The sequence below is a fragment of the Xyrauchen texanus genome, chromosome 28 (genome assembly GCF_025860055.1).
Source record: "Xyrauchen texanus isolate HMW12.3.18 chromosome 28, RBS_HiC_50CHRs, whole genome shotgun sequence".
Classification (NCBI taxonomy): domain Eukaryota; kingdom Metazoa; phylum Chordata; class Actinopteri; order Cypriniformes; family Catostomidae; genus Xyrauchen; species Xyrauchen texanus.
In genome coordinates, this window is record NC_068303.1 from 42,271,782 (window position 1) to 42,285,781 (window position 14,000).

The 14,000-nt window shown below is 42.1% G+C and overlaps 2 non-coding genes across 2 annotated transcripts; both read right to left on the minus strand.

Moving 5' to 3' along the window:
* Positions 1-1,182: 1,182 nt before the first annotated feature.
* On the minus strand, positions 1,183-1,255 carry trnad-auc (transfer RNA aspartic acid (anticodon AUC)). The gene has a single exon. It is a non-coding gene; the product is annotated as a tRNA-Asp (tRNA).
* Positions 1,256-13,344: 12,089 nt separating this feature from the next.
* On the minus strand, positions 13,345-13,417 carry trnav-cac (transfer RNA valine (anticodon CAC)). Its single transcript has one exon. It is a non-coding gene; the product is annotated as a tRNA-Val (tRNA).
* Between the last annotated feature and the right edge of the window lie 583 nt (positions 13,418-14,000).

Below are 14,000 nucleotides of genomic sequence, written 5' to 3' on the forward strand. Positions count from 1 at the left end.
TTTACGAGCTGCTACCCGAAATCAATGTTTTTCTTCTGACAAAGGGCAAAACTGTCCCAGAACTGATCGACACAAAATGGAAATGGGACCTCGCCTTTTTAACAGATGTGACAGAAATGTTGAATGGCCTCAACGTGCAGCTCCAAGGCAAGGGGAAACTAATATGTGACATGTATTCCCACATAAAAGCATTTGAGGTGAAACTAGCACTGCTTGTGGGACAAGTGCAAAAGCAAGACTTCACCCATCTCCCTGTTACCCAAATCCTCTCAGCTGAGAAACCAGTGGTCCCATTCCCAGCTGAAAAGTCAGTGGAAGCGCTGGAAATGCTGAAGGCGGAGTTTGATGTGCGATTCCGTGAGCTACATGTCCACGCTAAAGAAATCCGCCTTTTTCAGAACCCTTTTGCTGCTGACATTGAAGAAGCCCTGCCTTCTTATCAGTTTGAGTTGGCTGAGTTACAGAACTGTGATGTTCTGAAAGACGCGTTTAAGCCCAACAGTCTCATTGAATTCTATACTGCCCTCCCTAACGAGACCTACCCAAACATCAGAAGGAATGCAATGAAGATGTCCACACTTTTTGGCAGCACGTATATCTGTGAGCAAACCTTTTCACGCATGAAACTGATGAAAAATCCGATGAGATCAAGACTCACTGATGAACATTTGCATCAGTCTTTGAGACTGGCTGTGACAGCAATGGAACCTGACATTGGACTTCTCACCAGCCAGAAACAAGCCCATAGTTCACACTGATTAGTCTAATACGCATGAGTAAGTAAATAATTTGATTTCAATAGCATTGAATATGAAAAAATGTCATTACGATAGTAATAATGCTCTTTTAATAGGCTATATATCACTTGATATGTATGGTGCATAAATAATAAATTAATCTAGCATTAGGAGGCATAATACTGTAAATCCATTTAAAATCATAATAAAATCTCCACAATAAATCACTCCGGCCCATGCCATTTTCTGTTAGACTACGGCCCTCCATTATAGAAAGGAAAAATGATGTGGCCCTCATAGAAAAAAGTTTGGGGACCCCTGCACTACACTATGGAAACTAGCATATGAAGAAAATTACCAACAATTCCTGCTACTCATTTATTGAATATATGTTTCGACAAGACGCTACATCCAAAAATCACAGTACTGCTGTAAAAGTAACAAGTGTTCCCACCCAGTTTCGAACTGGGGACCTTTTGCGTGATAGGCGAACGTGATAACCACTACATTATGGAAACCTGCCTATAAAATTAATTACCAACAATTCCTGCAACTCATTTATGGAATATGTTTAGACTAGACACTCCATCCAAAAATCACAGTACTGCAGTAAAAATATCAAGTGTTTCCACCTAACTTCTGAAGGGTGAGGGTCAAAATCCCTTGGCTCTTCAGATATATCAATACATATATATATATATATCCTTTTATATTAATATCTATCTGTATTCTGTTGCTTAACTTCTTTAATAAAGTGATGAATTAACTATATGCATGATCACATAATCAATTCTATTTTCTTATGCATAATTGAAATATAATTTGAATCATATGTGTGTTGAATGTTAGTGAGTCTCTTTTAGGAACATTCCAGAGTCTCTCTGTCCTGCACGTCGGCTGAAGGTCTTTTGGGGGATAAGCTTATTTGTGACGCTCTCCAGCCTCTCAGGGAGGGATCAGGGGAATGCGTTAAACATGTGTTCCAGATGTATTCTGTGTTTGATTGTTACCTTTCCATGACTAATTATATGGTTTAAAGTCCTATGTAATAACACCTGAATAGTAGAAGTGTGATTTTCTCTTATTATTTCTTTAGGGAAGAAATGTATGTTATTTCAACCCTCTCCTCTGCCCGAGGAGTGAATATTTTATCTCTCTGTTTTGGTTCAAATGGCCTGATAATGTGTGCTCTGGCTCTCTTGTGCCCAGAGAAGAACTGTCGTTCGTCAGTGTTTTGTGTGTGCGTTTGACCTTCTACCTAGGTTTTGAACCAGGGGTGCACACCAGGCCGACTCGAAGACGCCCCGCGACCATCTGCGAGGTCACTTCAGACGTAAATCTCGGGCGCGGACGACAAGTGCGCTGATTAATGCTGATAGGCCATTTAACTATCTATATGTTGTGACTTTATGTTCTTTTAGCCAATCAGGAGTAAAATAATGGAATGTACGTCCTTGCAAATGGTATAATTGATGTAAGATTTTGTGTAAGGTACGAGTTAGCTTTCGATCTCCTCGTGAGACTTTGTCGCTGGCTCTACCAATTTCACTGCAAACTATTCTTCAGTAAATTTTGATTCTTTAATTGAATTTCTCAACTCCTGGTTTTCTTTCTCCATATCTGGTCCCGTCATAACTGTTATACCCCTAACAGTTTGGTGGAGGATGCGGGCAATCACTTCGTGGTGACATCTCTGGCAAATCAGCAAACAAGGTAGGAAGCTTTTATTAATTGTTAGGGCTGTCTGACTGGAAGAGATTTTGAAGGGGAGCGGGAGAGCTTCACTCCGACGGGGCGAGTGAAGAGTAATTTAATTATACTATTGAGAGTATAAGAAGTCGCTGACAGAGCTGTTAAGGGTTAAAACAGCAAACAGCGCAAGTGAAACGTGCTCTGTGGGGTGCCCAGGTGGGCATTGGTGTAGCACCACCCCGGCAGAGTGCGTCCCTGGACGGGAGGTCCAGTGGCACCGTAAACCTGCTCAATCTCTTCCACCTCAGATAGGGGTACCCCGAGCTTAGTGAATCAGGCAGTTAGGGATTCAGATACTAGGTATAAAATAAAATAAAATACAATAGGGATTGTTTTGCCAGGGATGCATCAGGAGCGGTCCCAAGTAAATAAATAAATTGTGACCCGAATAGGTATGGATCAGTATATGTGACCAGGATGTTTGTGAAGAATACTTTGGAGTGGTGGTGGTGTAGTGGTCTAAGTACATAACTGGTAATCTGGTAATCAGAAGGATGCTGGTTCAAGCCCCATGGCTACCACCATTGTGTCCTTGAGCAAGGCACTTAACTCCAGGTTGCTTGGGGGGATTGTCCCTGTAATAACTGCACTGTAAATCGCTTTGGATAAAAGCGTCTGCCAAATGCGTAAATGTAAATGTACTTTGTGGTGTATTGTGTAGAAATCCAGTATTGTTGCTGCTATAGTTAATTTATCCGTGTAAAATATTTGCTGCTAAAATCTTTTCGGTAGTGATTTTCAACTGTGACCAAGAAAAATGTCTGATAAGGGGAATTTTCTGAGTAGTTCTGACCAAAACGAGGAGGGCACACGCTGTAAACAGCTCTGCTCTGACGAGCTCAAATCAAAGAAATGTGCACAGCTCATTAAGAAAATGGTCAGTCAGGGGTTTGATTCTGATTGGAAAGTCATGCAGCAGATTGACTGGCTGCAGAACAAAAAAGACGCTGATAGGGCCAAATATCTATCCGTGTTTGCCTATTCATGGATTTGTAAACTGGGTGGTATACCGTTAAACCATGAAAAGGCAATTCCAAATATGATGGATGGATGGTCTAGTTTGATTGCCCAGCGTGATAGAGTGGCAAAAATTATTGGGCAGGAAGTTGGCTGTGATCTTCGTAGTTTGAGTAAGGGTTTCGAGGCTGTTTGTGAAAAAGCAGAAAATGCTGTGAAAGATGAGACAGTTCTCCATCCTCCCTTGGCCCCCACCTCCTCTTCTCAAACTGCACAGGCAGCGGCTGCTTTCAGCGCTGGTGAGCAGACTGATAATCAGAACGATGGGCCATATGCTGAGGCATGCAGATTGTTGAATGTGGCTGTTTCACGCCCCCACCTTATAACATTTCAGAAATTCCTGCAATGCACACAAAGCAGATTAAGCAGAAACCGGGGTCGGAAATCTTAACTTGTCCCCAGAGAAATGTCTAAACCCATTGAGATGGCATTCGCCGCCCCAATCCGTCATCAGGATTGGGGAGGATTGAATGCTGAGATGGGGGCTGGCTGTGAGGATGGTCAATGGGTCAGGCTCACGGCTGCTGAGAAAAACAGTTTGCTTGCAGGGTTGGAACCTTTTAAGTTGTATAACCCAAACACAATTCTATGGGACAGGCTAGAGGCCGTTGCTAGGCAACAGAATCTGGGGATGGCAGATATACAGTCTTTGGTTGAGGGTTTGGTTCCCACCAGCAAATTAAGGGCGGTTCAGATTGCTCCTTTCCACCCCCGAGTCCCCACAGATTGGCCTGAGTTTTGTGAAGCTTACTCAGATTACAAGATACGCGTGAAAGATATTTTGGGTCGGGGGTCTTTTCCCTGGACCAGTGTAACACAGATTAAACAGAGGGCTGGCGAAAACCCCTTAGAATACATTGAGCGCTTTCGCATAGCATATGAAACGTACTGTGCTGCAAACAACAATATAGAAGATCTTGATTCTGCCATAGTGATAGAATCCGCTACAGGCGGATTGAATAAACAATACCGAGACATGTTGTTGAACAGTGCCATTGACATCAGATATTGGGAGGATTTGCTTCGTTGGTGCTCTGTAAGCTGGAGCCATTTGCAAACACGTGATGATGATGTTAATGTGGGTAAAGTATCTGCTGTGTCAGTTGAAGTGGAAATGAGTCCCCGCAATAACATAATCTGTTATAATTGTGATGAGAGAGGTCATACCTCTAGAGATTGTACCAAGCCTGTCGCTAGATGCAGAAATTGTAACAGAGAGGGCCACATTGCTAGACATTGTTGAAGTGGTAAACAAAAAAATCACAGAAATGAGAAAAAGGAAGGTCCTAAAAATGATGTTTCTGTCAACAGTGATGCTCGAAGCTTAACTCTCTGACTACAGCTGAACTCAAAAAGCTGAGGCAGCTGATAGGTGACGAATAGGGGTCAGCGGCCTCCGGTTCATGTAATTATGCAGACACCCGCCCATTCATACATGCGTTGTTAGGAGGCCGGCAATGCCTTATTTTGATTGACACGGGCGCGACTGTATCAATTACAGATCTCAATCTTGAGATCACTTCTGAAACTTTGTATATAGAAGGTCTAAATGGCACAAATGTATATCATAAATCTGTTCCTATCCCTCTAAAAATTTCTAACTCTGAAAAAGTATATTGGACTGAATTTTGGGTAGGAAGAAACACTGTAGGGACTCTAATCGTGTTGACATTCTGAAAGAACTCGAAGCTGATGTTTTGCTTTCTCAAGGTAAGCTAGTGCTTGGCTGCAATGAAACAATTCGCTTATCTCAGAGTGGCCCCCACCATGAGCAGAGATGTGCAGTGGCTGAACCTGCTAGGTTAACTGAAACTCGCTCTGAGTGGAAGTTTATAATTTCCAAATTTCCTGATGTATGGGCAAAAGATAAATATGATTGTGGTTTAGCACAGATTCAGCCACTGAGCATCCCAGGTCCTTTGCATGAAGCCAGAAGACAATATCCTTTGAAAAACTAGGCTCCAGAGGAGCTTACACTGTTGTAGATGAACTATGCAAACGGGGGATTGTGATTTCCTGTTCCTCTCCCACTAACTCTCCCATGTGGCCTGTCAAAATGCCAGATGGGAGCTGGCGTTTGACTATTGATTACACTTCTCTGAATTCAGTGTCTGAGAAAATGCACCCTCTGGTGGCCAACTCCGCAACTATCCTACATGAGATAGGATCTGAACATTGTCTTTTTACTGCTTTAGACATTTCTAACAGTTTTTGGACTTGTCCCCTAGCCAAGGAGGACCAAGGCAGATTTGCTTTCACCAGCAGGGGTCGCCAATGGACATGGAGTCATTTGCCACAAGGTTTCTGCAACTCACCCACACTGTTTCATCAGGTACTAGCATCCTTCATCGATCCAGTAAGAAAACAACTTGAATATGACGGATCTGTAGTCCTACAATATGTGGATGACATTTTAATTGCTAGTCCAACCAAGTTCAAACATTTGACTGCTGTACAGACTGTTTTCAATGCCCTCCAAAACGGGGGATTCAAAGTGAACTTGAAGAAAGCACAGCTAGCACTGCCTGAAGTGACTTATTTGGGGCAAATTGTGGGTGTGCACGGCAGACGCATCACTCCTGAACGAGTTAAAGCTATCATTGAACTTCCAAAACCAAACACGGTTACTGGTCTAAGGCAAGTAATGGGTCTTTTGAATTATTGCCGCCAGTATGTTTCTGAATACACTGAACTTTCTAAACCACTCACAGAGGCGCTGAAAGGAGGAAAACCTGGATCGGAGCTGATCGACTGGACTGAGGAGATGGAGGAGGCGTTTGTGAGTATCAAAGAAACTCTTGCTTCCTCCCCAGCATTACGTCATGCCGATGCCAGCAGGCCGTTCCATCTATGGACATGGGTGGGAACTCGATCCTATTCAGCGGCCCTGGGTCAAAGGGTTCCAGGAAGAAACTCCTATGGGATGGTAGGATATTATCCTGCCCTTATTCCTGTTTCAATGGCAGGACAGCATCCGTGCCTGTTGATATGCGACTGTGCAGAGTGGGCTGTAAAGTTTACAGAGGACATTGTGACTCATCAGAAGGTGATACTGCACACTAGACACCAGATTCTGAAACTGTTAACAAACACTCGTTTAGGCTCTATCTCTAATCAAAGACGAGCTAAATGGGAGGCCACTCTCTTGAGTAAAAATGTGGATATAAATATTGACATTGAAACTGCTATCAACCCTGCCTCCTTGCTTCCAGAAGGAACTACACACAACTGTGCCCGACTGATCGAGACGGACAGCCAAAGCCCTCTTCAATCTGAACCACTTTCTGATGCCATGAAGCTGTTCGTGGATGGTTCCAGCTTTCATGAACAGGGAAAACGCTTCACTGTCTGGGCTATTGTAAATGAACATGGTGAAACTGTTGACTGTGGTTCTCTTTCAGGAGGAGGGGCTCAAGTGGCCGAGCTGGTCGCATTGACAAGAGCATTGCAGTATGGCCAGGGGAAACGAGTCAATGTTTACACTGACAGCCGTTATGCATATGGTGCTGTTCATGACTTCGGCCCTGTGTGGAGACGCAGAGGATTTCTAGCCACTGCCGGTCTGCCGATCTCTCATCAACAGCAGGTAAAAGAACTTATGAATGCCTGTGATCTTCCTGCAACAGGAGCAGTTATCAAAGTCACTGGACATGCAACGGACAATTCTCCTGAGGCCACAGGAAACCGAGCTGCTGACACAGCTGCCAGAGAGCTGCTTCTTGCAATGATTTTTGTAAGAGATGTCTAGTATGCCTTAAGGTTAATTCTTCTTCTAAGCTGAAAATTCCCTTAGGACATGCCCCTCGACCTCAAGGGCCGTGGACCCACCTCCAAATTGATTTCATAGGTCCACTGCCCCCTAGTGGAGGTTTTACATTCTAATGATTGTTGATCTGTTTTCCATTTCCACTGAGAAACTGCACCGCAGATGCAACCGCCAAGATTATGTTGAATGAAGTTTTCCCAAGATGGGGTTTGCCCTTACAAATTGATTCAGATCAGGGTACACATTTTACTGGGAAGGTGATGAAAAATGTCATGAAGTTGATGGGGGTGAGGCAACACTTTCACATTCCATTTAGGCCCCAATCTAGCGGATCTATTGAACGCACTAATCGTACGCTTAAAACTTCATTGATAAAGAGATTGTTGGAGTGGGGGAAAGGGTGGCATGCAGCTGTCCCAGCGATTCTGTTAAGCATGAGAGCCAGCCCTAACAAGACTACACAGCTCAGCCCTTTTGCGGTAATGACAGGTCGCTACATGCGGCTGCCCTGGGATGCCCCCCTTGCAACATGAGGGACCATCCGGGCCTTTGAAAGACGCTTTACAAAATTATCTGAAAGCTTTGGATGACAGTCTGCGAGACACACGGGTTAGTGTTAGCACACGACAAGCAGATCGAGATAATGTTGAGCAAAAAGACATGCCTGCTTTGCCTGAAATAGGTGACAATGTGATGTTACAGCGGGGAGATAGTTTCCCCCTTAGGTCCGAAATTTGATGGGCCTTATCAGGTGGTATTGACCACTAACACCTCTGTTCTACTGGACAGGGGGGTTTTGGGTACCGTATGGAGACATTGGTCACAGGTGAAACCACATGAAAAGTGTAACAACTTACTACCTCGGGATCATTAAATGTCTGTCGTGTATGTTAAAATTCTAGAATTCTAGTACAAATGTTTTATCATTGCAGATGGCTGAATCCGACGACATACTGAAGCTGCTAATTCTTCAAGAAGAAGTGCGTAGTGAGAGACGACTGAAAGTGAAACGAGCTTTCATCCGATTGGTACTTCCGCTCTCGTTGGTATTTTTAATTCTGATCGCTTTATCATTTTTGATGTGGATTCAAATTTCAATTTGGACAGGGAGATTCCATGCGTTTTCAACTCATTGGGATTGTGAGGAGATCGATAACTGTCCATCATGGGTACAATACCCATGTCTAAGATAAACTGAGGGTCTAAATTTAATTCCGACTATGTACCAAAATGTAAATGATCGTTGTTATCGTCTGGACGGAAATGAGACAGTGACCTATTGGCTTGGTCACTCCCCAAATTATCCCGATACTACACTCATTATGCAAAAAGGTCGGTGGATGAGGAGAGGAGGCGTTGACCTGTTTGAAGGAGATTTCAGTTCAATGAGCTGGATCCCTGACCACATAGCTCGTGAAAACATGAGTGCATGCTCTATACGAATGGATATGGTTAATCGATATTTGTTAAAATCTAGAAAAGGTGAGAGTAGAGCAGAATGAAGGAGGCGTCAGGTAGCAGATGTGAATGACTCCCACATGATTTTAGGTGGAAAAGCAGTGAAACTTCCGTTCTACCCAAGTGCTCCTGATCCTCGCCACATCATGTCATACTATCTTCCCAAAGCTAAGAATGAACTTGGTTACAACAAAGTCGTTAAAGATATAGCCCAAAGTTATATATACAGCAATATTGTGATTAGAGAAGAACCGGGTCTGATGAGTATCAAACAGCAATAAATGATAAGGATTTGATGAGATGGGGAGTGTTAGTCCCAACTAAATGCCACATGATCCGATGGGACACTAATAGGGCTTACGGTGCAGTCTGTGATAGGTTAGGAAGGATAGATAAAACTGACAAGGACAAGTTCGATCTGAATGGCAGTAAAAATGGTTTGCCTGCTATTAATGCTTTGTCCCTCTCTTGGCCCAGGTACACTAGATTCGATGACCCTTGGAAGAAGACTGCACATGTTGAGCGTTGTTTAGGTAAAGAAATTCAACAGTGGTTTGTTAAGATGTTTCCTCCTGGAGATATTGATAAATGTAGAGAAATTTCTGAGAAGCTCACCGGTGTGAAGATGATGGAGATACCCTGGGAGGTGTGTAATGCTTCTTTTGTTAAGTCAGGTTACACTTGGGCTAGTTTTTCTGATGTGTTACACCAGTATGAGTTTGCTAGGAACCTTGCTAACAAAACTGTTTTCAACATGGATCACTTGCATGATTACCTTGAAGATAAATGTTATAGTCCTACATCGATGGCTTATAATGTGACAGCATGGATGCATTTGCAAGTGTTTAAACTGAATATTGAAATGATGTACACTCGAGCAAAGACTAGTCTGGTACCTTTAAAGTATGAGGAGCTGTTGTGGGACAATTATAAATCATTTCAGGTGAGGATATGGCCTCAGTTGTCCGATGTAGCTATTGGAGATGAGTGGTTTGACAGGGCAAAACAATTTAGACAATTTCTGAGTCCAATTCCTTCAGTACAGGAAATCAGAGATCTAGTCTAAGACTCCATCAAAGGACTGTGCTAAACACAGGTTGACACACCCCATGGGTCCTGCATGGCATCCAGTTGATAAGAGTAAGAAGGCTAACGAAGCAGAGCTGTCTCTTTGTGTTGCAGAGTTGAAGCAGAAGACTGAATATTTTCCTCGGTTGAAGGCGCAAACAGCTCGGCAGAAATTTATCACTGCATTTCTGGAACAGATAAAAACTAATGATCCGTTTGCAGGTTATGAGTATTTGAATTCTGTATGGCTTAAATCTAAGGGCACTCCATGGTATACTGATTCGGAACCTCCGTCTGCTATAGCAGTAGCATTGGTTTTGGCTTTTTCGGTAGGAGCAATATTTACTGACATGACGGAAACCATGGAGGAATATGTGGAGGAAGCTTGGGAGGAGTTTGTGGCTGCGTCAGAGGATTTGGTCATGGGAGCTGTTAAATATGTGTTTTATGCTTTTGGAGCTCTTTTGGGAATGGGTGTCCTCTGTCTGTGTGTGTGGATGTGTGTTCGTTTCTGTTTTTCTTATTTATGCAGGTCTGCTTGCAGTAACTTGAACCCTTCCGAGGCGGAGAACCGACTGAGAAAACTGACGACACGCTTGGAAGAGAAACTTAAGAAGGATAACATCCAGGCCCTGTTGTGAGTGGAAGGTGGGAGAGCCTTTGCGTGGGGACTGGGAATTTTTAGTATCCAGCATGTCCACAATGAGGCGAAGAGACAAGTGTGACCCGTCAGGGAAGCATGCGTTACCACTCCACCTTCCGTAGTGACCTCACTTGGTAGACCAGACGTGGCGGTATTGGACCCCACATTGGTCTAAAACGGGGGACTGAAGGGTGAGGGTCAAAATCCCTTGGCTCTTCAGATATATCAATACATATATATATATATCCTTTTATATTAATATCTATCTGTATTCTGTTGCTTAACTTCTTTAATAAAGTGATGAATTAAATATATGCATGATCACATAATCAATTCTGTTTTCTTATGCATAATTGAAATATACTTTGAATCATATGTGTTGAATGTTAGTGAGTCTCTTTTAGGAACATTCCAGAGTCTCTCTGTCCTGCACGTCGGCTGAAGGTCTTTTGGGGGATAAGCTTATTTGTGACGCTCTCCAGCCTCTCAGGGAAGGGGATCAGGGGGAATGCGTTAAACATGTGTTCCAGATGTATTCTGTGTTTGATTGTTACCTTTCCATGACTAATTATATGGTTTAAAGTCCTATGTAATAATACCTGAATAGCAGAAGTGTGATTTTCTCTTATTATTTCTTTAGGGAAGAAATGTATGTTATTTCAACCCTCTCCTCTGCCCGAGGAGTGAATATTTTATCACTCTGTTTTGGTTCAAATGGCCTGATAATGTGTGCTCTGGCTCTCTTGTGCCCAGAGAAGAACTGTCGTTCGTCAGTGTTTTGTGTGTGCGTTTGACCTTCTACCTAGGTTTTGAACCAGGGGTGCACACCAGGCCGAATTGAAGATGCCCCGCGACCATCTGCGAGGTCACTTCAGACGTAAATCTCGGGCGCGGACGACAAGTGCGCTGATTAATGTTGATAGGCCATTTAACTATCTATATGTTGTGACTTTATGTTCTTTTAGCCAATCAGGAGTAAAATAATGGAATGTACGTCCTTTCAAATGGTATAATTGATGTAAGATTTTGTGTAAGGTACGAGTTAGCTTTCGATCTCCTCGTGAGACTTTGTCGCTGGCTCTACCAATTTCACTGCAAACTATTCTTCAGTAAATTTTGATTCTTTAATAGAATTTCTCGACTCCTGGTTTTCTTTCTCCATATCTGGTCCGGATCATAACTGTTATACCCCTAAAACTTCAAACTGGGTACCTTTCACGTGTGAGGCGAACGTGATAACCACTACACTATGGAAACCTGCCTATAAACTTAATTACCAACAATTCCTGCAATCATTAATTGAATATATGTTTAGACAAGACACTCCATCCAAAAATCACAGTACTGCAGTAAAAATATCAAGTGTTTCCATGCAGTATCGAACTGGGGACAGTTCGCGTGTGAGGCGAACATGATAACCACTACACTATGGAAACCCGCCTATAAACTTAATTACCAACAATTCCTGCAACTCATTAATTGAATATATGTTTAGACAAGACACTCCATCCAAAAATCACAGCAATGCAGGAAAACCATCAAGTGTTTACACCCATTTTCGAACTGGGGACCTTTCGCGTGTTCGGCGAACTTGATAACCACTACATTATGGAAAATAGCCTATGAAGGACATTACCAACAATTCCTGCTACTCATTTATTGAATATATGTTTCGACAAGACACTACATCCAAAAAGAACAGTACTGCAGTAAAAATATCAAGTGTTTCCACCCAGTATCGAACTGGGTACGTTGCACGTGTGAGGCAAACGTGATAACAACTACACTATGGAAACCTGCCTATAAACTTAATTACCAACAACTCCTGCAACTCATTAATTGAATATATGTTTAGACAAGACACTCCATCCAAAAATCACAGTACTGCAGTAGAAATATCAAGTGTTTACAACCAGTATCAAACTGGGGACCTTTTGCGTGTGAGGCAAACTTGATAACCACTACACTATGGAAACTAGCCTCTGAAGGAAATTACCAACAATTGTTTCCACCCAGTTTCGAACTGGGTACCTTTTGCATGTGAGGCGAACGTGATAACCACTACATTATGGAAACCTGCCTATAAAAGTAATTACCAACAATTCCTGCAACTCAGTAATTGAATATATGTTTAGACAGGACACTCCATCCAAAAATCACAGTACTGCAGTTAAATAACAAGTGTTTACACCCATTTTCAAGCTGGGGACCTTTCTGGTGTGAGGTGAACGTGATAACCACTACACTATGGAAACTTGCCTGTGAAGGAAATTAACAACAATTCCTGCAACTCATTTATGGAATAAATGTTTAGACAAGACACTCCATCCAAAAATCACAGTACTGCAGTAGAAATATCAAGTGTTTCCACCTAACTTCAAACTGGGGACCTTTCGCGTGTGAGGCGAACGTGAAAACCACTACATTATGGAAAATAGCCTATGAAGGACATTACCAACAATTCCTGCTACTCATTTATTGAATATATGTTTCGACAAGACACTACATCCAAAAAGAACAGTACTGCAGTAAAAATAACAAGTGTTTCCACCCAGTTTCGAACGGGGGACCTTTCGAGTGTGAGGCTAACGTGATAATCACTACACTATAGAAACTTGCCTCTGAAAGAAATTAACAAATATTCCATTCAACTCATTTATGGAATATATGTTTAGACTAGACACTCCATCCAAAAATCACAGTACTGCAGTAAAAATATCAAGTGTTTCCACCTAACTTCAAACTGGGTACCTTTCGAGTGTGAGGCAAACGTGATAACCACTACACTATGGAAACTAGCATATGAAGAAAATTACCAACAATTCCTGCTACTCATTAATTGAATATATGTTTAGACAAGACACTCTATCCAAAAATCACAGTACTGGAGTAAAAACATCAAGTGTTTCCACCCAGTATCGAACTGGGGACCTTTCGCGTGTGAGGCAAACGTGATAACCACTACACTATAGAAACCTGCCTATAAAAAAATTACCAACAATTCCTGCAACTCATTAATTGAATATATGTTTAGACAAGACACTCCATCCAAAAATCACAGTAATGCAGGAAAACCATCAAGTGTTTCCACCCAGTATCGGACTGGGTACATTCCGCGTGTGAGGCGAACGTGATAACCACTACACTATGGAAACCTGCCTATAAAATTAATTACCAACAATTCCTGCAACTCATTAATTGAATATATGTTTAGACAAGACACTCCATCCAAAAATCACAGTACTGCAGTAAAAATAACAAGTGTAATGCTGACAACAGAGAGAGTAAAACATAGTTAGCATCAATTTCACACAGAATAGACACATGAACATCAAATTATTTATGATATACAATTTAATCTTAATGTTTCTCCATGGGTTTCACCTAGTACCAATCTCCAGTTTTTCTTTAGTATTATCAATATTTTTTCAAGCAAATACACCACATATTGGGACTTATTTCAATTCTATCTGGCATGACTGGTCTAGAACAAACCTTAGAAAAACTTCTCTAAGCAAATTTGAACGGTAGAGAACATGATGATTTAAATTATTCTTAA